The following is an 11,953-nucleotide window of genomic DNA, read 5'->3' on the forward strand; positions in this document are numbered from 1 at the left end:
TCCACAATCCAAATAATACCTGCTCTGTGGCGGTCCTGTGGGGTCCTGACCATTGAAGAACAGGTCGAAGGGGGGCTAACAAAGTATGCAGAGAAACAGATGGACTTCAGTCTGTAATTGTAGGACAACAAAGTGCACCTATATGGTAAGTGGAGCTGATAAAATGGACAATGAGGACAATGAGTATACACAAGGAGGTGGCTTTAAAGTTATGGCTGATCAATGTATATAACCACTGTTTAATTTACATTCATGGAATTTCAAAACCTGCTGAGTAGCTTTAATATTTTAGCCCCGATTTCAGTTCATAATGAATGTCTAACTCCTGGAACCTGTTTACAGTAAATGCTAATTTAAAATGTAATTAGATGAGATGCTGCAGACGAGGGAGCTGGGTTTATTTACTTTTAGGGTTTTTGCTCTGTGCATTGGTGTCAGCTTTCTTTTTGTTGTCTGTGGATGCTTGTTTACACTTGTTTTTCGACTAATCAGGGGAAATAAGCCTTTACCATGCAGAGATAACTTCCACAAAAGTATGTCAGGATATCTCAGCACCCTTGGCACGGCAGGTTTTTGATTAAAAATGAATGGTGACAGATTTCTTTATTGATGTCTCATGATAAATATGCATGTGCTTTCCACCTCGCAAAACATAGCTGTACAGTATAGTCCTGCTTTTCAGCTCAGCTTGAATTTTTCATGCCACATATCAAGTTAAATATTTAACTGTGGCAAAGATTTCATTTTTTCTTTGTGTTTCAAAATGTTTTGATATGAAATGGCACTCCTGCATACACACAGACACACATATACATTTAGATGTAACCACACACTCTCCCTCTGTGGTTGTCCCTCACTTACTATACAGACCTTGAATGTGTATATTTTATTTTGGGCTGCCTCCTGTGATGTCAGTGTGCCCTTTCAGCAGGGTGTAAGGGGAAAGGTGTACAGGAATGATGAATGCTGACACATTCCTGTCTGCGCGTGATACAGCGCACCAACACTTGTGTTAAGGCCAGACACCATGGCCCCTGCGCTTACATACACAGCACATTGGTAATACACTAATTCGGTCACTATACTGCAGCGACAAACGTCTGAACCACAGGCATAAATGAAGCCTAGTCCAGGGTGCCCTGTCATCCATGGCACTATAAGTTAGTTTAAGACTTAGGTCCTTAAAACTGGGGCCTGACTGATGTTGGCCAATATTGAGGTCCCACAGATTTATTGCTACCTGTGAAAATCTCACTAATATAGCACCAATATTTACTGACTTGTTTACTATTGCAATAAACAGATGAAAGGAAACTTTCCACTTTGAAGATTTAATGTTTTCAGGCCCATATGCCAGTTTTTTTACAGAAACTACTAAACTGATAGTCAACACTAGCTTACATCTGTTATTCTCACAACACAGACTGAGGTGGCAAATTTAAAAACAAAACGTTATCATGGTTTACATAAAAACATGTAAAATGCATCCAAACCCAATGTTTAGCATGAAGTTAAGAGGTTATGGCAGAGAAATTAATTCTATGAAGAGAAGTGCCAGAAACCAGCAACACTGCTAAGAATTCTAGGAAAGTCCACCTCCATCCCTACAATATTTATAATATTTTAAACTGAGTTTTTGCAGTCTATTTAAGTTTAACCTCCTCCTGCAGGCCTCCTGTTGGCCATTCTGCCAGCAGAATGGAAATCAACTTGAATATTTTTATTTAATATAATCAAATAAAATATTCCCCCATAACCCTCATTTTAACTAGGACGCTGACTGCTCTCCTTGTGTAAAACGTTGTCTGTGTTGAGCTGCTAGCAAGCAATGAAGGCTGAAAGGGGAGAGATTAGAACCCCTTTCTGGAAAACAATTCACACTTCTCCAAAAAGAGTCTGTGCCGATATAAAATGGACAGCTATATACTGCAGCTTTCTTCGTAACAAAAAAACATCTACCACAATAAAAATGTAGCATTTAAGCATAATAAAAATGCTTTTATAAATGTTGACTTGTTTGCTCACCTATGAAAAATGAAAATCTAGTTCATTTCCAGTTGCAAATCATACACAAATTCATTGAAATAAAAAAGGCACAGTTTAACCAAGGGACCTCCAAAGAGGTGGAAATTGCATTTTAAGGCTACTGTGAAAAGGGTTAAGAAATTTGTCAATTAAGAACTCAGTTCATACTTGACAATTGACAATCATGTCAGTCGTTAATGCATTCTTAAACTACTGGATTCTGCTGCATTAGCCTAGAGTGCATAAGCGAGTGCAAGTTTAACTGTCCTGAATGACATATGAACTACACTGCATCTAATTCAGAAAACTGACATATGAAACAACTGTTGAATTAGTTTCTGTGCTGGGAAACAAGCGCCCATCCACTATTACCTTATTGTTACGTCTCCTAGGGGTAAGTCCAACAGGTCAAACAAAAAGGGCAGGCCACCCCTACGTTTCCTTTATTTAAAAAGAAAACATAACAAAATTTACAAAAGCACTTTCACTGACCCAGATGTACCTGTAGGCCAGCAAATCACAACACAACAAAACTGGTCTGTCGACTGGCTGGCAGCCAGGTGAGCGTAGTAGTGAGAGGCTGAATAAAAAAGACCGCTCCACATTGACTAATACCAAAGGCCTTTTATAACAGGTACAGCCAATCACATGCCGGGAAAAGACGTCAGTCATGCAGCAACGCCAACCTAAAAACACTCAGATGGAGAGAGAGCGAGAGAAAGAGACAATCAAACACAGGATGTAACATTATTTACATGCTGTTTGCTACAGACATGCACCAATTCCCCCTTATATACATATAATTTACACGAAGCATGCCCTAATTCATGCAAATACTTTGATATTGAGCCAATAAAACAGAAGTATTTAGTAGCTCATGAGCCAATGGCTGTCCTCATAGTTCAGTTTGGGGTCGAGTCTGAACGTGCACTGGCCCTCCTGCTGGCCAAAGGTTAAATAGTTTTATAGTGTAAAAATCACAATGACTGGAAACAATAAATTGTGAAATTAAGAAAATATTATAGCTTTTCTTTTGAGATGGTATGGTGATGTGATTATGTACTGTGACTGTTTTTAATAATACACTGGCTGCTTGAGCTGTATCACTGCAGTATGTGTGGTGCTTCTATTGTACTAAATATATGCTTTTTAAATTTTTATGGAGGTAGTTATTTACTATATATATTTACTATATATACTATAAGTACATCCACTGTGTGCAGTCATTAGTATGATCATTCTTTCTAGTTTTGCTGTTATTGCTGATATTATTGATGTTATTCACAATAATTTGAATTATTTAACTGCAAATACAGGTTCTTATAAAATATTATGCTCAAATTTACATACACTTCTACCAGACGTGAGTTTGGTCACACAGATATGCCAAAGATGCAGATGCTGAATAACAAAACTGTCAGCGAAATTAGCATGTGCTCTTTTTACAATCTGATTTGACCATACACAACTTTGATGAATAATGGCCAATAAGCATTAAAGTTATCACTCAAGTCTAACTGTACTTGCTTTCATGGAGGTGGAGCCACTTTGTAGCTTGAACACAGAGGTAAAACATGACTTAATTTGAATGCAGCATTAATTTTGCCCATTATAAAGTTATACCAACCATCATCACTTGTCTTAATTATTTATTCTTAAAATCTTTATTGGAACCAATTGTGAAATTTACATCTGTCAAGCCCTACTTAAAACTGATCCTCAGTTCATGACAAGAATGTTGGTTTTTGAGTAGTCAGATTAAAGCCTAGGCCTGCAAATGATGGACCTCATTCACCAACCATTCTTAATTTTCACAGACATTCATCAATGTTTTCTTATTTGAGATTTGTTCTTAGGTAAGAACAGAATCTACACACACTGAAGAGCACAAAGGTGCAAACAATTCAGCAGTTCAAGAACTCGTCATGAATGCGACGTAGACTTTTTCATAGGACCTCTCTTAAGATCAAATTTAAGAAAAAACGTAGGAAGATACTGCTGAGTTTTTATAACATCACTGTACACTGCATTATAATGTCCAGTCTTCAGTTTAATCTTCAACTTACTTTTTAACTCACAAACCACCACTGACCACTTCTTCAACCTGAACTCTCCTCTTCTTCTTCAGAGTGCTCTTCACATGCCAAGGCATTAAATATCTCGAACACAGTCTCTGCAGTCACGGTTAAGTCTATAGCTTCTGCTTTATTATCATGTATTGTTGCTGCCCCCATGATTGATGGCTGAAGAAGCATTAGAGCACATCGCTGTCAGTAATGGCTTTGTGATTGAGATTTCAGTGGGCGGAGGAGAGAGGAGGTTGTTGACACAAAGCCAGAACTAGAGAATAGAGCAGATTGCGTGAGCCCTGCACTCTTTGGCAGGCTTTCAGTGTGCCACAGTTACCGGTCTAACTGTATATGGGTCAGCTGGTGAAGACTCACCTATGATTGTGCAGTGGTTTAGTCTTCCATATTTTTGCAGAATTTCCATTACTGAGGTACTGAAGCTTGATGCTTTTTATGTACGCTCTTTTAAATGATTCAGTAAAGCTTGTGGAGGCTGAGAAAGAAACTAGCCCTTAAAGAGCAATTCATTGCTCCACATTTAATGGCATCTTGTTTTGTAGCACTTTCCCTGTCTCGACTTTCCTGTGGAGCCTGGTGGGATGAAGCCCTATTGGTAGCGTTAGACTTTTATTAGTGGCTGTATCAGAGGAAGCCAGTAACGGTCTCGCCATGCCTGTAAAATATGATCTTGTAATGCACAGTTCTGTCTGGGAGAAGAGCCAAGGAAGGACACTCAAGTCCTCTGGAGAAGAGAGAAGAGAGAGTGCTAGCCAATGGTAGCAGAGAAGCTAAGGGGAATGCTGATAGGGGCCTTATTCCAAACCTGCCAGCTGTTGCACCTTATTAGCATTGCACATGCAAAGTGTTTATCAGCTCTGGAGTAATGTATGGGCTTGATTAAAGATGGACTAATGCCCAAAGTCTAATGTAAGCCTGAGCCTAACATATCCATGACCTCTGCCCTGACTTTACCTCTCACCCAAAAGCCATCCCTCAAAGCTTCATAGTGAATGTAGCATCTGCTGAACTGTACTTATTCAACGAGCAGCCTTTTGGTGCGTCTGATATCCGAATCCATCATGTCCTGTCATAAAGGTCAGGCCGAAATTCAAACAACCTGCAAATGCCCTGGAGGACTCTTGACAGCCCTTTGAAGTGTACATCATCACTGCATTTCTCAGGACTACACACAACCTTCACTCTAACAATACAGTAAATAATTGTGTTCTTCTAAAAAAGCCACTTTGTCTGTGTGTAGTTGCAAGGATTTTTTGAAAACTGTGAAATTTCTGAACATTGCTTAGGACATCCATGCTACCTTGGACAAATTTCTTTCATTTTTTGTGGGTGCTCAGAGTTCTGTGTGCTAGAAGTTGAATGTTGGTGGAATTTGACCTTCAGTTCCTCTTACAACAGACAATAGAAGACCCTTGATTTCAGTGAGTGGTGACATGCAGTAAGTCAGTACTCTGTCTCCATGCGTCAGATGGCAGGGTTGTGAATTAGCAATAATTCTGCAATCTGTGTGATTTTACGATGATAAACATTATAGTAAAATCATTATGGGGTAATGGAAAAAAACATTTGTTGGTAATTTTAATATGTCAGGACACAATTAGCTCTCAACGTAAAACGACAAATATTTATTTGCATATATTAGGCTGACAAATGTGTTTTTATTACTGCAAATCTAATTATGCTACACAGCCATAACAAAGTCATTAAAAAAGCGCGGAAACGCTGTCTCATCCACTTTCCCTTGCATTCCTAATTTGTCCTCCCTCTTTTTTTCCCTTTCTTTGGAAATGAAAGCTAAACCATCTAAAATTATGTAATGGATTTTAAATTACTTTCCTGTGCACTTTGTTCTTGAAGAAGGTGAAGTGGGTATAGTGTTTGATGTGCTTTTATTTCTTTGTTCACCTGGCTGATGAAAAACAGGTAGCACATCATTAGAAAGGCAGTCATGTTTGGAGTTTGTACTATAATCGAAGGATATATACTGTATGATCTTTGCTAGTGAAATGTGAATAATTTGAATAAAAAAGGCTATTAGTATTTTGTAACCTTGAAATTGACCACCCTTCATTCATTTAATTCCTAAAATTAAAATGGCCATTAAGTACAAGTTCAGTACATGTAATTATAGTGAAGTCTGGACTCATTGGCATCTTTGTTTGATTTGCAAATTTTCTTCCTTTTTTGTCTATGTCCTTTTCTCAGTAAAGCCTTATTGACAGCTACCCATCCTATCAGACTCATAGTATTGAGTTGTCTTTTCACACTGGAAGGATGGACATGAGTACCTGTGCATTTTTTCAGATTTGAAGCAAGAGTGGAGCTTGATTTTTTCCTGTCCCTCAAATATTGAAAGTACTGTTTATCTGATGGTGACATATTTGGTGGTCTACCAGGTCTTGCACACCTGTTAGGAGTCCCAATTTCTTCCTTTTAATCATTTTTTTAAACTGCAGTTTCAGAAACTCTTTTTCTTTTGACGTTACCCTTCTTTATGCAAGTGGATTATCTTGTATCTGATCTTCATAGAAATATCTCCTGAATAGCTTGTACTGAGTGACTGTTTTGACTGGACATTAAATAAATGACGGTTGGTCTCTGACTTTTGCACAGTACTTGTAGATAAGCATATCAATACCTTATTCATCTTTCATTAAAATCTTGTTACATGAGGTGATACTGAGGACTGTATAGGTAGTTTCATTGCTCTTCCTGTTTAAGCCAATCTATCGGTGCTTGTGAGGAGGGCGTTGTAAGTGTCCTGATATTTGTCACGTCCCGGCCCCTTCCTCCCATCTGCGTTTGTTTTGTTCATCTGCAGAATATTTATGATGACAGTTACAGATCATGGTCCTCTGAAAATAAGCTGTGAGATTATGTTTGTGACACCTTGCTGTGTTTGTCAATCACAGAGAGTGGTCTAGCGCTCCTGGTGAGAAATACTAAACACGAGCATGTATGCGGCACATGCGACTTCCTACAGAGCGCTGTGAAGGTGAATTATGAGCTGGATAATACCAAAGTGACAGAAGACGATGCAAAGTCCAGCCCTTGTCACTACCTATTCGTCTGCTGTAGAAGTTGTGGCAACCTTGACCTGCTGTATCGAATACAGTTTGTTGCGTGTGCGTGTGCGTGCGTGTGCGTGCGTGCGTGTGTGTGTGCGTGTGTGTGTGTGTGGAATAAACCTGTCAGAGATAAATGAGGTGTCAAATGCTCTTAAAAGCAAACTGCAGTGCTCTGAAGAACAGGTAGCTCATTATTCTCTGCGTGTGGAGATTGTGTTTTGTTCTCTTTTTCTTTCTCTCTTTCTCCTTCATGGTGATCTTGGCATGTCTTCAGTCAGATGTAACGGCTTTGCAGGGAGTGTGATGGAAGTCACTGTTCAGCTCCTGTGAAGGAGAGACAGTTAGAGAGTGAGAAATACAGAGGGCGGCAGGGAAAAAAAGAAGGGTTCAGAAAGGAAGAAGACAGCAAGTGGGTTAAAGAGAGACAGCTGTTTGCAGGCAAGAAGAGAAAGCAAAAGAGAGAGAGAAAGAGAAAGAGAGGAGAGAGAAGAGAGAGCGAGGGAAGGTAGTTAGCTCCTGAGCCTCTCTGCATGGCTTCACTTTACTGTTAACCATCAAAGGACACTGACAGGCAGAAAAAAGAGGACAATACCATACAGAGATGACAGTGCAGAGTGTGTTAAGAATTGCCTCTTGTTGCATAAACCATGGCTTGATTCTATAAATACAGTTTGCGTTTTAAATGGCTGAGGGGGACTGGATAGCATGTTGAATGATGATAGTGTTTGCGACATATGCAGGTCTAAATAAGACCCAGATACACCTTTACTTTGTGGAACCTATGAAGTTGTGCTGTCCTTATGTAACTGCACAGTGAAGCAATTTTTGGGTTTGTATTCCAGGTCGTTAGAATTGAAATAAACTGTGATACATTTTAAAGCACAGAATTTTAGTTGTAATCCAAGATGAGCAAAGTGTAAGAGTTATAGCTCTTATAGTTCTACATACTCTCCTATTTTCAGAGCATAGGGATTAATAGAACAATACAAAATATTTGAAATGCATATTGAATATATATATATATATATATATATATATATATATATATATATATATTCTTAATTGTAATTGTAATTGCAATCTGAGTGATGAACAGTGTATCCAGAGATCATTATAAAGTATTATTTAGCAGATGCTACACAAGGGGTTGCCTTTGTAAGCATTAGAGAAGAAGAGGAAACTCATACCAGAAGGATTTCATCAGTGCATGCATGTTTGCAGTTTGCTGTTCTAAATTCTCTGTATTGGAAGTAAAAGTGTATATAAAGAAACATTTTCTTTAACAAGGTCTGCACACCATACCTTTTTAAAAAAAATGGATCTTCAAGGGTTCTTTGGTAAAGGAAGTGGTTCTATATAGAACCATAAACACTAAAAGAACCCTTTGCATGACTAAAGGGTTTTTGCTTCATGAAATTGTTCTTCAGACTGATGGAGAATATATTGTAGATGGTTCTATATAGAGTGTTTTGGAAAATGGTTCTTAATAGCACCCAAAAGCGTTCTTCTATTGTAACGATGTAAAGGTTGTAACAATAAAAAAACCCTTTGGGAGGAAAGAACACTTCAGTCATGATTAAAGGATTCTTTGTATGAAAGAACCCTTGAAGAACCATCTTTTCAAAGAGTATAGCAGATTAACAGGCTAACAGGCTCCTCCAGTAGCATTCAACATTAGGCCTTACTGAAGGATTCACTATAAAACCATAAACAACATATAAAGTAAAGAATATGTTTTGAATGCTTCAAACGTCCAGTTTAGGTAGAGCTGGCTTAAGTAGTATTTAACTTTGTGTGGGAAGTGAATGTACACAACCTTGAGGTTGGTGCTAACATCCTCTCACACAATATAAAAAAAAAAGATGGTTCTTTAAGGGTTCTTCAGTAAAAATGGTTCAGTATACAACCTTAAACATTCAAAGAATGCTTTGCATGATTATAGGGTTCTTTGCATTGTGAAAGCGTTCTTCAGATAGAAGAAAAATGTGCTGTAGATGGTTCTACATCTAGCTTTTTGAAAAGGGTTCTGTATAGCACCAAAGAGCGTTCTTCTCTTGTTACAAGCTTGACATAGTTACAATAGAAAAATCCTTTTTGGTTCTATAAAGAACAATCTACAGCATATTCTCCATCAATCTGAAGAACCCTTTCTTTGAGTGTTCATGGCTCTTGCTGTATAATGAAATGCACAGCAGTGACAAGTTTTTTCCTAACATTTCCCAAAGTGACATTAAAAATGACTTAAAAAGAATTCAGTTGATTTTTTAAATACCCTGATAATACATATTTCAAAATCCTCCTGCAGTTCTCTCTCACATTAAGAAAGAGAGCATGATTTACACACCCATTTATATTTTTTTGCTATATACAGTCATATGCAAAAATTTGAACACCCCAGTCACACGTTTTGTTGATTTTCTAAGTGAAAAATAAGTTAATACATCCTCTACAGGGAACAAACTTAAATATGGCATGTTCCTGCTCTTATCAATGCTAAATGTTTACTGAGTTTAACACTTTGGAAATATATAAGGGGTGCCCAAACTTTTGCAAATGACTGTGTACATGTATGTTTGTGTCTATTTTCAGTAAAGCATTTTGGAATCTTTTAAAGACGGTATGTTGTTGCTCAGTTAAGTCTATTTTTATTTTTTGGCCTTACATACATTGATTACTCGATTAACAGACAAAATAATTGGTAGATTAATGAATTGCTAATATAATCGGCTAACATAAATTATATACTAATATAATATAAGCGGTCACAAACAACCTCACAAAACGACCACAATAGTAAAACACCAAAGAATGCTTTTAATGATGAAGAAAAAAAATGCTCATCTGGTCAAGAACACTCCAGCATGTAGGCAGAGACGTGGATATGTCAAAGACCATAAAGAGAAAAATACACCAGTGTGACCTCAGAGGGTTCAGCGTAGAGATGGTAAGCCTCCGCTGGTAAACCTTAAGAGTAGAAAGGCCAAGTTACAGCGAACACTTACAGTCCACGCAAAGGAGAATTCCAGAGTGTTGAAGCAATGTTTATCAGGCACACATTTCAGGCAGCAACTAAATACAAAAAAAAATCAATACAAAACAAATCAGCAATCCGTAACTGAACAACATAGCAGATTAAATTGTTTAATTTACATTTTTCATTTGTCCAGTTATCTATGGTTCTGTGAAACAGGGAGGTATGTTTCAAATGTGATGTGATTAGTTTATGGTGTACCTAATGTAAATATCATCAAATTAAAACTGACATTCTGTGCTTCAAACTTCAACTCATTATCTCTTTAATTCAATTAAGTTGGAGTATTTGTCAGCAAAGTGATAAATAAATGCCATCCATTTCAAACATTTGAGACTAAAAACATTAAAACATTTTCCTTTGTCCAATTATTTATGTTGGTGTATTAGGTTTAGCTCACTAAATACAGGTGTGAAATACCATTAAATAATACTATTACATTGAGATAACAACTGAGAAAGATAATATCAGCTGAAACATTCACATTAAGCGGGGTGCTGTATGTGGGATATTGTGCTTAGTGTTGAAGTAATTAACACGTGTGCAAAGAAAAAAAAACTGACATTCTGCGCTTCAACGTCTCACTTCAAATTCAGTTTTGTTATTGGCAAAACAACAAATAAATGTGTTGCTGTCCAGTTACCTACATGTTGTACTGTATGTCTTCTTAACACAAGCATTTTCAGTTTCACTTTGTCTCCTTTCCTTATTCTTCTGCACTCCTGTCTTTCACACACTCATTTCCTCTCCTCTGATGTTGCACATAGGTAGCAGGTGTTCAGAGGTGGCAGTAGAAGGTACTCAGAGGGGGGATTTTGGATCATCTTGCTCTGAGACTTTCCTGGCATTGCTGTTGATGTGGAGTGGGAAGACGCCTGGCTTATTTCGGAGCACAGGTGACAGCCTGGCTTGGGAAGCTGCGAGATGGTGTCGTTTAACTCTATGCTAGACTGCTGGATCCTGCTGCATTACTGACTAACTCATGCAGCCTCATCCCTCTCCTTTGGGGGTTTGAACAGGATAGTCTAGGCTGCCTGACGTCCAGCTGAGACTAAAAGGACGACTGATTCTCTCTCTCTCTTTCTCTCGCTCTCTCTCTCTTTCTCACACACTCTCTCCATAGGCCTCAGGTGTCTCTACTGCACTATTTGAACCCCCTCAGACCCCTTCACTGCTGCAGTGACCCAGTTTAAAGGCCTCAAACCCACTCCTCCCTTAAGCTTGTCCCATGCCCCGCATTCCAGCATCTTGTTAGCCTTTAAGCTGTGTTTTGGGGGAGGCAGCTTTATGTTTTGGTGTTGAAACAGAAAGATAGTTTTGAAAGCCAACATAAAAGAACTCTTCAGATGTAGCTAGACTCTCTGCTGTGTTACTGAAGTGAGCAAAGCAATAACCAGACATACTTATGACTCTTGAGGTGTAATTTATAGTCCAGAAGATCATGAAGAAACTGAAATAAAGGATGCAGTTTGTGTCGATGAGTCAGAGCATGAAGGATGAAGCACTGATCAACAGTTTGCTACTATCCTTCATCTCCTGCAGGGAGAAATGTTATGGACAGAAGACTTCACTGGACCTTTCAGTATTCTTCATTCTGACATATGCTGTCTTGGCAATATTTATAATTCATAGCTTTGACCTATTTTGATATTTTGAAGTGCAGAAGTCAGGTTTCTTAGTCAAATCCTCAATCCTTAGCATAATGTCATATGTAATGATGGAATGAAGAATGGTGATTTATT

Source organism: Colossoma macropomum, unplaced genomic scaffold (assembly GCF_904425465.1).
Source record: "Colossoma macropomum unplaced genomic scaffold, Colossoma_macropomum, whole genome shotgun sequence".
Lineage (NCBI taxonomy): Eukaryota > Metazoa > Chordata > Actinopteri > Characiformes > Serrasalmidae > Colossoma > Colossoma macropomum.